This window comes from Vicugna pacos, unplaced genomic scaffold (assembly GCF_048564905.1).
Source record: "Vicugna pacos unplaced genomic scaffold, VicPac4 scaffold_20, whole genome shotgun sequence".
Lineage (NCBI taxonomy): Eukaryota > Metazoa > Chordata > Mammalia > Artiodactyla > Camelidae > Vicugna > Vicugna pacos.
In genome coordinates this window covers 96,182,767-96,196,970 of record NW_027328741.1, presented here as the reverse complement: position 1 = coordinate 96,196,970, position 14,204 = coordinate 96,182,767, and the positions used below count along the sequence as shown (strand labels likewise).

The window sequence follows — 14,204 nt, the reverse complement described above, 5'->3', positions numbered from 1 at the left end:
AAAGGCAGCAAGAGAAAAACAAAGAATGAGATACAAGGGAACCCCCATAAGACTTTCAGCTGATTTCTCTACAAAAACAGTAAAGGCCAGAAGGGAGAAGCAAGGTATATTCAAAGTCCTGAATGAAAAAATGATGCAGCCTAGGATACTTTATCCAGCAAGGGTATCCTTTAGAATAGAAGGAGAGATAAAGAACTTCACAGACAAGCAAAAACTAAAAGAAGTTAGCAACACTAAACCTATGCTAAAGGAAATATTGAAAGACCTACTCTAAATAGAAAAGAAGCAGGATGCTACAAAAAGGAGAAAACCATAATTGGAAAGGTGATTGCTACAATGAATTACAACAGAATAAACATGAAATCATAAAAGAGGGCATCTAAATCATTAAGGGTGGGAGAGGCGAGCAAGAAAATATACAGGTTTCTCTCTCTCTCTCTTTCTCTCTGTCTCTCTCTCTTTTTTGTTCTTGGTAGGATGGGTTTGAGCTTATATTACTATCTGTTTAAAACAAACAGATATAGTAATGGGTTAATATATGTACAAAGTAGGTTAACCACAAGCCAAAAAGTTACAATAGAGTCACAAAACTAAAAAGACACCAAGATAATAAAAAGGAAAATTATCAAACCACAAAAAGAAAAAGTAAGGAACAAAGAGGAAATACAAAATGAACTGCAAAACAAAGTTCAAAGTGTAATAAACACATTTCTATCAATAATTAATATAAATGTCAGTGGACAAAATGCTTTAATCAAAGGACATAGAGTGCAGAGTGGATAATAAAGCAAGTATCTACAATACGCTGTATAGAAGAGACCCACGTTAGGGAGAAGGACACACATAGATTGAAAGTGAGAGGATTGAAAAAGATATTCCACACAAATGGAAATGACCAGAAAGCAGGAATATCAACAGTGATTTCAAATAAAATAGACTTTAAAACAAAGATTATAAAGAAAGATTAAGAAGGATATTTTATAATGATTACAGGAGTCATAGATGAAGATATTTCACTCATTAACATATATGAACACAACATAGGAGCACCTAAATACATAACAGATAACAAGAAAATACTAACAGATAAAAAGGGAAAATTTGATCGGAACACAATCACAGTAGAAGACTTTAACAATCCATTAACATCACTGGACAGATATTCCATACATAAAATTAATAAGACAACATAGAAATTAAATGATACAATAGAACAATTTGTCTTGGGTAATATTTTCAGAACATTATATTTCCCTAAAATAGAACATACATTCTTCTCAAGTGCACATACCACATTTTCTAGGATAGATCATATACTTTGTCACAAAAGAAGTATTAACAATTTGAAGAAGATAGAAAATATTTGAAGCAACTTTTTCTGACCACAATACCATGAAACTAGAAATGAACTACAGAAAAATAAAGGAGAAATAAATGACAGTATGGAGGTTAAACAACATACTACTTTAAAAAAAAATGGGTGGATGATGAAATCAAAGAAGAAATAAAAAACACATTCAGACAAATGATGATGAAAACACAACCATACAGAACCTATGGGATCCAGAAAAGGCAGTGCTTAGAGGGAAGTTTATAGCGAGAGAATCAGGTCTACCTCAAAAACGAGGAACAACTGCAATAAACAATCAAACTTACCACCTAAAAGATTTAGAAAAAGAAGAGCAAAAATAACAAAAGTAAGCAGAAGGAAGGAAATAATAAAGATCAGGGAGGAAAAAAATAAAATAGAGATATAAGGAACATTTGAAAAAATCAAGCCAAGAGATGGTTTCTTGAAAGAGTAAACACAATTGACAAAATTATGTTCTATGCTGGAAATTGACACAACAATGCAAACTGACTATAACTCAATAAAATAAAAATTAAAAAAATAAATATATTAACAAAAGAAAAAAGAAAAGGTAGTTTCTACTCACCAGACTGGAGGAGGGGACTGCAACCCATGCGGGGTCACACCCCATGGGAAAGCCTGGGGTCAGGATCGGAGGAGCAGGGTGCTGTGGACATGATCTGTCACAGGGTTTCTGCAGGAGGGGAGTGTGAGGCATGTGAGCAGGCTGAGGACTGGCCATTTGAGTAAGTTCATGGGCTCTGTGGTGGAGGGGCTCCCCCAAGTTTCTGGACTTGACTCTGGGTGAGTTGGGCAGGTGGACAGTGGCTCAGTGTGAGTCCAAGTCCAGTGGAGGAGGTAGTGAGTTAGATCTAGAAGGACTCCTTCTGGGGTGGGAGGGCCCACAAGGGAGGCAGGAGGCCAAGTCCAGGTGACTGAGAACAGGGTGTGTCCTGCACAGGGCTGCAGGGCAGATGAAAGCATCCAGTCTACAGAAGGTGGAAACACGGTCCATACAAGGGCTCAGCTCAGATGTCACCTCCTCAGAGGAGCCTTCTCTGCCTGCACAGTCTACAGGGACAGCCTCCTCCAAGCACATCTCCCCAGCAGACACCTTCTCCATTTCCTGCATAGCATTCAGGACACGGGCCCCTGCTCCGTACCCAGCCATGGTTCCGCTGCCCTGAGGAAAAGCCCTCACAGGAGCCATAAAGCCCTACACGACCTGGGCCCCACCTCTCTGTCTCCTCTGGCACCACTGTCTCCACCTGGCCCTCTTCTCCTCCACTCCTGCACTCCTGACTTCCCCCAGCCTTATGTGCTCTCCAGAGCACAGGTCCCTCCTAACATGCTGTGTGTGCTCACTGTGTCTAATCCACTGCATGCCTCCCACCCAGGTCAGTAACCAGCACACAGTAGGGCTCAGTAAGTAGAGTATGAATGACTCTTACCATGACTGCTGGGAAGGCTTTTGTCTGTGGCCTACAGTGATCACACACCCGTCACACAATCTCTGAGGTCCTACTGTGTTGGGTGGGTTCCAGATACCGGGCACAGCAGGTAGTGAAGCAGTCAGGTCTCCATCCACATGCAGCAGACAGCCTGGTGGGGGACACAGAGAAAATTAAGTAAAATATATACAATGTCCGGAGGTGATATGTTCCATGGAGAAAAATAAGGTCAGGGAGGACATTTGAGCAGATTCCTGGAGGTGTTTAAGAAGCAGGGGGAGAGAGAGCCTGGCTGAAAGAGCAGCCATCCCAAAGGCCCTAAGGGCAAAGTGGGATGTATGTGGAGGGTCTTAGTTATCCGTGTGAGTTCTTAGTCCTGCCTTGAGTATGTATGTTGCTTTCATTTGTAAACCTTGATTTCACCTTTACAGCAAATTAACCTGCATCATCAGTCTGCATAATTTAGTCAACTCTGTTTCAGGTGTTGTGGGCACAATGGCAGGCTAATTACTTGGGTTGGTAAAGAATTACCAGCGTCTGAGAAGGGTTTAGGAAAGTTCAATAGGGACACTGCTATAGGCAACATCAGGCCACACAGGCAAGAGGTGCCTACACGAGAGCCAATGTTGAGTGTGTGGGGTCTGTTATTGGGGGGGTGCTGTGCACACAAGGAGGAGGGGGCTGCATGATCAATTCATGTACAGGTACCTTGTTGGTTGTGAGATCTGTCAGGGGCTTCTCTGAACAAAAGGCTTTACCACTTTAATAAGGGAAGGATGTGAGTTCTCTCTTCCTGGGGCAATGAGGTTTCATAGGGTAAACACACAGCAAGAGAAGATGTTTTATAGCTTGTGGAAATGCAGGTGTGCAAAGGGTCCTGCAGTGGGGAGTGGGAGGTAAGGGGCCACTGGGCTCTAGGCACACAGAGAGCCCATGGGTGAGGGTGTATGACTCTGAAGAGTGCCTGCTGGCTTCACACCAGGGACTTTATGTGGAAAGAGGAGAATCTAGGTTATCGGCACGTGTCTACTCAGTGACCTCCCTAAGCCTAACTCTGTCAGGCACCAGGTGGCTATGAAATGAACATGAAGGTCCCCACCCTGAGGACCCCAATGAATGAACATCTTGATATCCTCAAGCCCCTTCCCCTGCACCACCGCCCCACCACATCTGGGTCTCAGGCTTTGACCCTGACATCAGTGGCATCTTCGTTCCCTACATCCAGCACCTCTGGACATCTCTGTGATGAGCTGTTCCATGTCAGCAAGCCCCAAACTGAGCTCTGCCTTTACCCCATGTTTGCTTCCTTCCTGTGAAGCCCCTCGTGAAGGAGCCACCACTAGCAGGATCCTACAGCTCTGAGGCTCTGCCTTCCCCACCCCTCTGATGTCTCCCAGCCCATGATCCCCTATGGAGGTCCCTATTATCCTCTCCCTCCCACTTCATTCTTGGGATGCACACCAAATCCCTCTTCACAATCTCCCACAAGACAGGTCCAGGTCCACTTGGGGACACTGAGGTGACACAGGCGGATGTTGCTGGGAATGAAGAGCAGGATACTTTAGCAGAGGAGAGGAAAGGGCTCTAAATCCACCAGAACACACGCTAAAGTGGTGGCAAGACACCCATAAAGGGTGAGGCAGGCATCACACTGCAGCCCCGCCCTCTGCTCCCCCAGGGTGCCCTGTGTTTCCTGCTTTGGCCTAGGGGACTCCCCCCTCACTCTCTGTTAGAGGGGTGCCCATCCATTCATTCACACCCTCATTAACCATGTACATGGGTCCTGCTCAATGCTAGGCCTCAGCTAGATGACAGCTCATCCTTGGGGACACAGCTCAGATCTTACCTCCTCCATGAAGCATTTCTGGATTCCCACCCCCCCTGAAGCTCCTCTGGCCTCAATTGAGACCACTAGGGCTGTGACCACACTCTGATTACATCCCAAGTCTGTGATCTCTGTGAAAGCCCTGGGCCCAATGTAGAAAGAGACTCAGAAAAATGGGGCCAAAACGGGCTAAGAAAAATGTTACTAGTTCTCTATTACAGAGAAGGGCACTGAGCAGAGAGAGGGCAGTGTCCAACCAAAGCCACAGAGGAGGGTCTCAGTGAGCCCTCCCATGGCCCTGTTACTAGTTCTCTGTTACAGATGAGGACACTGAGCCACAGAGAGGGAGCAGAGCCCTGCTATAGCCTTGGCCCCACGACCTGTGTCCTTTATGACTAGCTCCATGCTGCCAGCAGGGGTGTGGGCCTGGAATGGACGTTGAAAGCAGTCTGACCCCCAGGCCCCCTTCATACACAAAGTCAGTCTCAGGAACACCCCTCAAGACCTACCCTATACCCCTGGGATTCGGACCTGATTGCTGTTCCTGGAAGCTGTCTGGGCTTCCCTGTGAATTGCCCCAGGAGGTGCTTGGGACAGCCACAGGGCCCCTGAGGCTTCCTGTCCCCAGCTGAGCAGCTCTGGTCCCCTTGACTGTCCCTGGCCCAGGCCTGATTACACAACGTTTTGGCCGGGTAGCCAGCTGTGGAGATGAGGAAATGGGGGCAACATGCAGATACACGCAGAGGTTCAGGTATTCACTCAACAATCACTGATTCAGGCTTTGCAGTGTGGCTGGCCTGGGCCCAGGCCTGGGTGTCCAGTAGTGAATACAGTCAACCCCTTGAGCCTTCTGGGAAAGCAGTCCTCAGAGAAACGGGCCCTCAGTGCAACCACCCTGCTCCCCATGAACAATCACACTGAGATGAGGCTGCGGCCATGGGTCCCAGTGGAGGATGAAGGGAGGAGGAAAACCCAGAATGGGCACTTACCATGAGCCTGGACACTGGAACCAGATGACCTGGGCTCTGTAATCTGGGGTGGTCACCTCAGCTGTTCTCTCTGCGCCTCAGTTACTTCTGCAGAAATGGGTGATAATGCCTGTCCCTGCCCCACAGATTTTCATGAGGAGTCAGTAAGCTTCTCTAAGGTGTGTAGGACAGTGCCTGGCTATGGGTCAGGATCCTGCTCACCTCACAAGAGTCTGTCCCACTTTAAAGATGATAAAGTCAAATCTAAGGGGGTTATGAGACCAGCCTGGGCTAGCCCCCTTCTCATGGTCTGCTGTCCATGTCTCCTGCTTTTACATCATACCTCTGCCCCCATATCCACCCAGCAAAGTAGGTGCTGAGAATCTGAGCAAATCAGAGTATGAATGGAGGCACACCCTCTCCCCATCTTGGGCACCTGGTGTGGTGGGCAGGTTGGGGATATCGGGCTCCTCCAGACTGTCCAGGAGGCCCAGCATGTCGGTCACCTCATTTCCACTCAACACGGAGTAGGTGTGTGGCCAAGGGCCAGAGGGCGCTGGAGTAACCCAGGGTGGGTGGATGCTAGGTAGGTGTGGGAGGCACAGAGTGGCCCCTGGAAGACAGTGCCCAGGCAGCCAAGGTGCAATGAATGAGGGTCCCCAAAAGGGGCAGAGGACAGAGTCCAGCCTGGACACCACCCCCTGCTGGACCCTGATCTGGGGTGAGAATTGGGACAAGCCAGTGCCCCTCTGGGACTCTACATCCAGCAAAGAGGTGAGGAAAAGTTAAGGAGACCGTGCTCCCTGTGTGAGGGCGCTGCTTCCAGGATCCTGGAGGTTCCATAGACCCTTGTGAAGTGGCTGCTGTTTGCAGCCCCATGTGGGCAGAAGAACTGAGGCAGGGAGGACAGAGTGACTCAGGACAGAGCTAGGATTCATCCAGGAGTGTGTGCTGAGCCTCTTGCTAAGAGCAGCCTCTGGGCATCATGGACTCAGGAAGTGTCTTGTCGTCCCTCTTAAGGCTCCTGGCATGTTAGGCAGGAAAGGTCCCAGTGCCCATACCTGGGCCTCTCTGGGTGATTCTGACATGTGGGATCATGATGGTCCTGAGAAAGGAGAGAGAATGTGGGCTGGGCGTCAGGTCTGCATCAGACCCTAATGATGCCCCTAATGTTGTGTGACTTGGAAACTCCCTGACCTCTCTGTGCCTGGCTTTCCAGCCCTGACTCAGAGGACTGCTGTGATTGGCACACAGTAGGACCTCAATCAGAGGAAAAAGCCAGCCCTTCCCCAGGAACCTCTCCTCTTACATTCCCAAAGCTAAGCCCATGTTCCACACATCACCAGAGCTGAAACTTGACAAACAGGGCAAGTGAAATCCAGCAACTCCTCCCTCCTGCCTGAGGCCCTTCCCTCCTCAGTGACAGTGGCTCTGAGCAGGTCTCTGCATCCCAGAAGTCTGAACTGAGCCTTGTGACCTGGAGGAGTCCCTGTTCCACACAACTTTGTTTCCAGGTCCTTCCAACAAGACACAAGATCACCTGGTCAGTGTCTTAGCTACAAGGTCCTCCCTTTGCAAATTGCCCCATCACACCCGGGCTAGATGATGTGAGTTCCAGAGCACATGACCATCCAAATGATGACTTCAGGGAAACATCCCTGCCCACACTGCACTCTTCAGAGCCCACCTTCTAAACTAAGGGGTAGTGACCCACGGTTGTGCACACTTTTATCAGAACACAGCCCTCACCCACCCACCATTGGAAACACGTGAGAAGCAGAGATTCCCAAGTGCCTGGACCCCTGTCATCCAGAAAGCAGAGGGTAGGATAACAGACAGAAGGGGAGAAAGTACTTTCAGACTATATATCTGATAAGGGGTTAACACCCAAAACATATAAAAAACTCTTACAATTCAACAGCAAAAAACAAGCAATCTGATTTAAAAAGTGGGCAGAGGAACTGAATAGACATTTTTCCAAAGAAGGCACACAGATGTCTATCAGGTACATGAAAAGGTGCTCAACATCACTCACCATCAGGGAAATGCAAATCAAAACCCCAGTGAGATACCCCCTCTCACCTGTCAGGGTGGGTGTCATCAAAATACAAGAGATAACAAGTGATGGTGGTGGTGTGAAGTAAAGGGAAACTTGTGCAATGTTGGTGGGAATGTAAATTGGTGCTATCACTCGGGAAAAGAGTAAGAAGGCTCCCCCAAAATTTAAAATTAGAACTTCCATATGACCCAGCAAGTCCACTGCAGGAAATATATCCAAAGGAAATGAAATCACTATGTCAATGAGACAACTGCACCCTCATGTTCACTGTATCATTATTTACAATAACCAAGATATGTAAACAACCTAAGTGTCCATCAGCAGATGAATGGGTACAGAAAACGTGATGCATATATATGTATATAAAATGGAATCTTATTCAGACATTAAAAAAGTGAAATACTGCCATTTGTGACAACTTGGGTGGACCTTCAGGGTATTATGCTAAGTGAAATAAATAAGACAGAAAGACAAATACCTATGATCTCATTTATATGTGGAATCTACAAAATAAACCGAAACACATAGAAACAGAGATCAGGTTGGTGGTTGCCAGAGGTGAGTCAGGGGGTGATTGAAATTCGGGAAGATAATCAAAATGTACAAACTTCCAGTTAGAAGATAAACAAGTCCTGGGGACATAATGTACTGCAAGGTGACTGTAGTTAACAGCACTGCGTTGTGCATTTGTTAGTTAAGAGAGTACCTCTTAAAATTTCTCATCACAAGGAAAATAGTGTGTCACTATGGGTGATGACAGACGTCAAGTAAAGTTAATGAACTGATCATTTCACAATATGCACATGTAACAAGTCATTATGCTGCACACCTAAAGCCAACAAAGTTATGTGAAAATTGTATCTCAGGAATACTTATGTCAGGAAGCGGGGGTGCGAGCCTGGACTACCTACTGCAGGAGCTGCCTTTGCCCTCCAACAGCAGAGGGTGGTAGTTGTGACAGAGACTGTAGGTCCCTCAAAGCCTAGAATGTTTACTGTCTGGACCTTCACAGGGAACGAGTGCAGACCCTGCCCTGGAAGACAGTGGTCATGGCAGCAACAAAGGCCTGCCTGTATGCAGGCTCAGCCCAGACAGCTCCTGTGCTCTGCTGTCACCGCATTTACTTCCCTCCACACCCTCAGAGGGAGAGGCTTCAAAGTTCTCATTTTACACGTGAGAAAACTGAGGCTGATTTGCTCTGAATTATTGACAAAGTGGTGGGGGAAGCTTTGAATTCCAGTGTTCTGATTTCAAAGCCACATCTCAGTCCTGATTTTTAGAAGTTGGAGGTCCAGGCACTGGGGATCCTCCACCTTCCTCACTTGTAGTCGTACTCCAGGGCTGCCACTCCCAAGGCGTCTGGGTGAACACATTTAATCCGCTTACTCTGCACCAGCTGAGCCCTTGGCTGCCAGTCTGTGGTCACTGCCTGAAACCAGCTGAGGTTTTACAAGTGAACCATCACCCCCTGCCAGCCCACCTGCCCTGCCATGTGGAGAAGACCCCTCCTAGCCTGGACATTCTAAACCCTTAGCTCGCACATTTGCACAACTGCATCAAAAGGACCCTACTCCCTGTGTGGAGATATCGACAAGGGGAAGGGAGAGGAGTTTGGGGTGGCCGCTTACTGTGAAGGTGACACATGACAGGGACATGTTCATGTCCATAATGGCACTCAATTTGAAGCTTAGAACATGGTCACAGCGAGGGGTAAAAGCTGAGAGGCTACAAGGCTGCCTAGAAAGAGGCTTGACTATTGAATTGTAAATGTGTAATTTAATTTAAAAATTATCCCCCTGGGTGATAAGAATTTGCCCCTAAGGCCAGAATTGGCCACCTGACCCCTGGGAACCCCTCAATTCCAGGATGTAATCATCTGAGCATGGAGGGGGCTTAAATTGGAGTGCTGTCCTCTCAGTCATGGTGCACCTGCCCACGTGTGCACCCATGATCTGCAGTGCTCACACATCAAGGAGGTCCAGGTCATAAGGAAGGGATGACAGACTGTGAGGTCACACGTGTGCCCCTGCAGGGGTGAATGTTGTATAGAGAAGAGCCCCCCACTCTCACCTCCAGGAGGGGTGATGGAGGGAACAGGACTCCTGAGCCCCGAGGCTTAGCAAGCATCCTGGCTGAGGGTGGGGAGGCTGTCCACTCCGAAGTCATAGGTCAGATGGTAGATTGGGGTCCCACCCCCACATCTCACCAGTGAGAACGTCTAGTCTGTTTTCTCTGTAAACTGGAACCCAGTCACCCTCACCCTCAGAACTGGGGGCAGCCTGTGTAAATTACTACACAAAGCCCTGGGCTGTTTCAGGTGCCCGGGGGTGTCCAGCCCCCCCTAGGCCTGGCAGGTGGGAGAGGAGAGTTGTGGGTTAGCAGGTGTGACAGCAGAGCTGAGACTTGGCTGAGTGCATGCACTCTAATATCCAGGAACTGGGAGCTACCAGTAGCAAATCTGTTCACTGAGGCCATGTGTACTCTCCCTTGTCATTTACAATCCCCTGTTTGAACAGAGGCCTCTGGAGTCTATTTGCCACATTGTTGCCTGTCACCTCACTGTTGCAGTTCCAGGGTCTCCATTTAGCCAGCTTGAAGGAATAGTCAAACTTTTTCTTAAAACCAGTGACAGAAAACCAAAGTGGCTTTAAGAAGCAAACAGGGCAGGAGAGAATGACTTACCTAACTGAGACGTCCACAGGCAGATAGCTTCAGGCAGGTCTGTACCTGGTGCTCAGTGACATCAACAAAAGTCATCCTTCCCCACCTCTGGGCTCTGCCACTGGTGTCATCTTCACATGGCTCTGCCTTTATAAAGCAAGATAGTCACCAACTGCCACAGGCTGACATCACCACCCCTCAACTCCCAACTGAAATAGAACTTCTCTGCTCCCAGGATTCCAGCAACTAGGCCTGACCTCCGTGGAGCCTGATTGGGCTGGTGCCCAGCCTTGAGCCAATCACAGTGGCCAGGGAGGATGGAAAATGCTGATCGGCCAGATCAAGGCCATGTGACCATCCTCTTCAGGAAACCTGTGAGCTGTTCACCTGTTTCCAGCTTGGGAGAGTGTGATGTCTCCCAGAGGATTCTGCTTCTAGCACAACCTGCTGGTGGCACAATGAGCTGGAATGAGCCTGTCTGCTTGGTGACAAGTGACAGGTCACTTAGTGGTTCCTTGCTCCGGGGAGGGAGGCATGTCCACACAGTATTGGGGCTTCAGAGCCAGAATGTAGTAGAAAAGCCTCCTGGTCTCCCAAAAGGTGGGAAAGTGAGCAGTGACACTGGAAAGGCACTCCTCTCTGTGGCCCTTGGCTTTCTCCTTGTTACAGTGGAGAGTGCAGTGCTGCCCCTGACAGCCCACTTCCCTGCTTGGAGGCCTTTGCAACAGGTGGAGAGTGCTTGGAAAAGCCCATTTATTCTGAGGAACTGTTATTGCTCCTGGTGGGATTATTATTTTCATGTCACTTGTGAGGTGGGCCCTGAGGGGTCCCTGATCTGGGGGCACAGACACCCACAGAAACTTGGCCCAGTATTGCTGTTCATTCAACAATGTCTTACCAAGCACCTACTGTGTGCCAGATTCCCAGGGTAGAGCAGTGATGTTGACAGCACAGGTCCCTGCCTCACCTCATCTCTGCATCCCAGGTGGGGTCACCAGAGTGGGAGTTCAGGAAGCAGAGGATGTGGCCGAAGCCTTGTGGGAACCCCTGGGTTTTTCTCTGTGCTGAGGACCCAAGCAGCACACCGGTTGTGGGACTCAGTACCCGCAGGACCCAGCATTGATGGGTAAAGGAGAGGGGCATTTCTACAAGCCCATCCTCACTAACCCCAGGCTCTGGAGGGCAGCTCCAGTCTGCTCAAACCCAGGGGGCATCTTCCTCCATCCTGATCACCCTCTGGTATTACTCCCCGCTCAGATGCAATTTTCCCTGTGATAGCTACACTCAGAATATGTGTTTGTTTCTCTCCCATGTGGTTAAGTGGACTTCACATGCATGATAGCGATGGAGTGGCTAAGCCTCTGGGCAGATTGCTGGGTGACCCGTGGAACTTGCTGCACATGGTGAGCTCCCTTCTGTCAACCAATGGGCCAGGCCCCACCACTGTTCTGTCTGTTCTACCTCACTTAATCTGCACAGACACTCTGTGCGGGACATCCTGTTATCCCCCATCTCTGCTAACCGTGGGTGGACAAAGCTTGGGTTTGAGAAAGTTGCCCAGGTCACATGGTTGACAAGTGCGGAGCTGGGGATTTGCACCCTGGTCCCAGGAGTCTGGATCATGGAAAGGGCTGGGTGGGGCAGCTTATTGCAAAGGGAAGTCCTGCCCAAGCCCCTCCCATGAGAGCCCACCCAACAGCACATCTAGGAGAGTCAGCATTTCCTGGACCAGATGGACAGAACCTCAAAACTTCTTTGCAGATAGTTTCCATGTTCTTTTGCAAGCACAGAAAGGCCGCAGACCAGGGAAGGATAAGGCCAAGAGTGTTTTCACTGGGGAGAGTGAAGGACAAGTGTGAAGACACACAGCACTCCCAGCAGCCCTCTCGGCAGAGCCTGCCACTGGGTGAGCAGCTACCGTGACTACCTACCATAACCCTGTGAGGTTCATGCCTGTACAACTCTGCCTGTGAGAAGAGCAAAGTGAAGCTCAGAGAGGTGTGGGGACATTCCAAAAAGAAACAGATAAGGTGGGATCATCACCACCATGCTGTGCAGGTGTCACACTGTCACACTGCTCATGCATGGCCTGCTGGGAGTAGTGAAGGCCTGATAGGAGCACAGGAACACTGTGGTGAAGGTGACGTTTCTACCTGGGACAGCTGGTACCGGGGACTCTAGCTGGTTCTTCATTGTGCTTGCTTTGAGTGTCAGCGTGTTGCAGCCTCATGTAGGGGAAGGGCTGTCTCCTTTCCACACCGGTGCAAAAGGAAGAGCATGTACACACTGGCATCACCATAGACCACCGGCAGGATCAGGATCTGGAGCTCAGAGCAGAAACTGCCAACACCTCAGGAACTGGTGCAAGAGGAGGACCTGAGTGCCCCCTGAAATATTTCTAGTTTTAAAAACATACTTCATTAGGGGGAAGTGATAAACAGTTGATCCCTTCAAAATATTCTGTTATCCAAGGAACAATAGCACCTCAGCATTGTAAGAGGTTTAACTCAGTCATCAATAACCATCACTATAGGTATGAGAAAACAGAGTGTTAGGAGTTACAAAAGGGTCTCAAGATCATGCAGGTCAGAACTGAGAACCATCCAAAGCATGTGCTGCATGATAGCCTCTCTAAGCTACCTGAGGCTTGGTCTGCTCCTGACACAGGGCAGATGGTTCTGAGAAAACCACACTCCTCAGGGGACCCCAGGGAGTTGACAGAGTTGAGTTTGGGTTCCTGGTCATCTTCTAAGTCTGGAATTTTGAGATTCTTCTGCACCTGTCCTTCCTCCAGAACAGAATCTGATTCAGGCGGGATTCCAAGGACTGAGGCATGTGCCAGGCAAGAGAGCAGGCATGGCTGGATGAGAGCATCACCAGTGCCATTAAAAAAGAGGCCAGGGCACTGAGATTTCCATTGATTTAGCATCATGGCTGGGAGGGGTCATGTGTTCTACAGTGAGTTCCGAGTATCCTGCACCGCCCTCGAGGACCTGCAGGGGGCGAACGAAGCCAGCGTGTCTTAGGTGGCGGTGCGCATGCGCAGTCCGCATCAGCAGCCAGCGTCTTCCCTGGGGGCGGAGCTTGCTTTCCTCAGGCCTGAGAGGGCGGCGCCAAGGAGGCTCCGGGACAGCGCTGCCTGCGTGTCTGCGGGAGGATGCTCCCCGCTCTCTGTCTGAAGTTACGCCGGTTTCCCACGGCCTGAGCCCGCTTCCTGCCGGGGTGTGTGTGGACCTGACCGAGCTGGGGCCCCGGCCAGCAGGGCAGGAGGGGACGTGTGCGCTGGCGGGCCCGCTTCGACTATTCTCCTCGCCCGCCGGGAGCGGGTGAGTGTCCGTGTCCATCGGGGCCGCTGGGGTGTCCGCGCCCCTGGTCCTCACCGCCCGGGTCCCCCCTTCCCCCGTGTGATCGTAGGTGTGTACACCGCGGGTCAGGAGCGGGGATGCGGGTGTGAGTGTCCGTGTCCATCCGGGCCGCGGGGGTGTCCGCTCCCCTGGTCCTCACCGCCCGGGTCCCCCCTTTCTCCGTGTGAACGGAGGTGTGTACACCAAGGGTCAGAAGCGGGGACGCGGGTGTAATGGGAAAGGGGCTGAGAAAGTACTGAGAGTTAAAGAGAAGTGTGTAAAATTACATTATATTAATTTTTATATTTTAAGTGTGTCAAAGTCAGAGTTTATCATGCTTTTACTTTCTTGTCTTTAAAGGAATGCAATCATTTAGTTTATACTTAAAATATGCTTCTCAGCTTATCTCATTTTCAAGTCAAAATACTGCCACGGTTGACATTTTCTCATAATACAGTGACAATCTTAAACATGTGTGAATATAAACTCATTGAAAAAATCTTGCAGTATTCCATGGTGAGTTGTCTTCTTAAAAATAATATCCA

General features: G+C 49.3%; 1 long non-coding RNA gene across 1 annotated transcript in view; it reads right to left on the bottom strand.

The window, feature by feature from the left end:
* LOC140693790 (uncharacterized) overlaps positions 1–14,204 on the bottom strand; it is a 50,379-nt gene that overhangs the window by 26,082 nt on the left and 10,093 nt on the right. Inside the window, exons 4-9 of the long non-coding RNA XR_012069494.1 lie at positions 12,469–12,713; positions 10,337–10,462; positions 6,657–6,700; positions 5,617–5,703; positions 2,803–2,953; positions 1,938–2,045 (exon numbers count right to left, since the gene is read on the bottom strand). This is a non-coding gene — a long non-coding RNA (uncharacterized lncRNA). The remainder of the gene's footprint in view (positions 1–1,937; positions 2,046–2,802; positions 2,954–5,616; positions 5,704–6,656; positions 6,701–10,336; positions 10,463–12,468; positions 12,714–14,204) is intronic.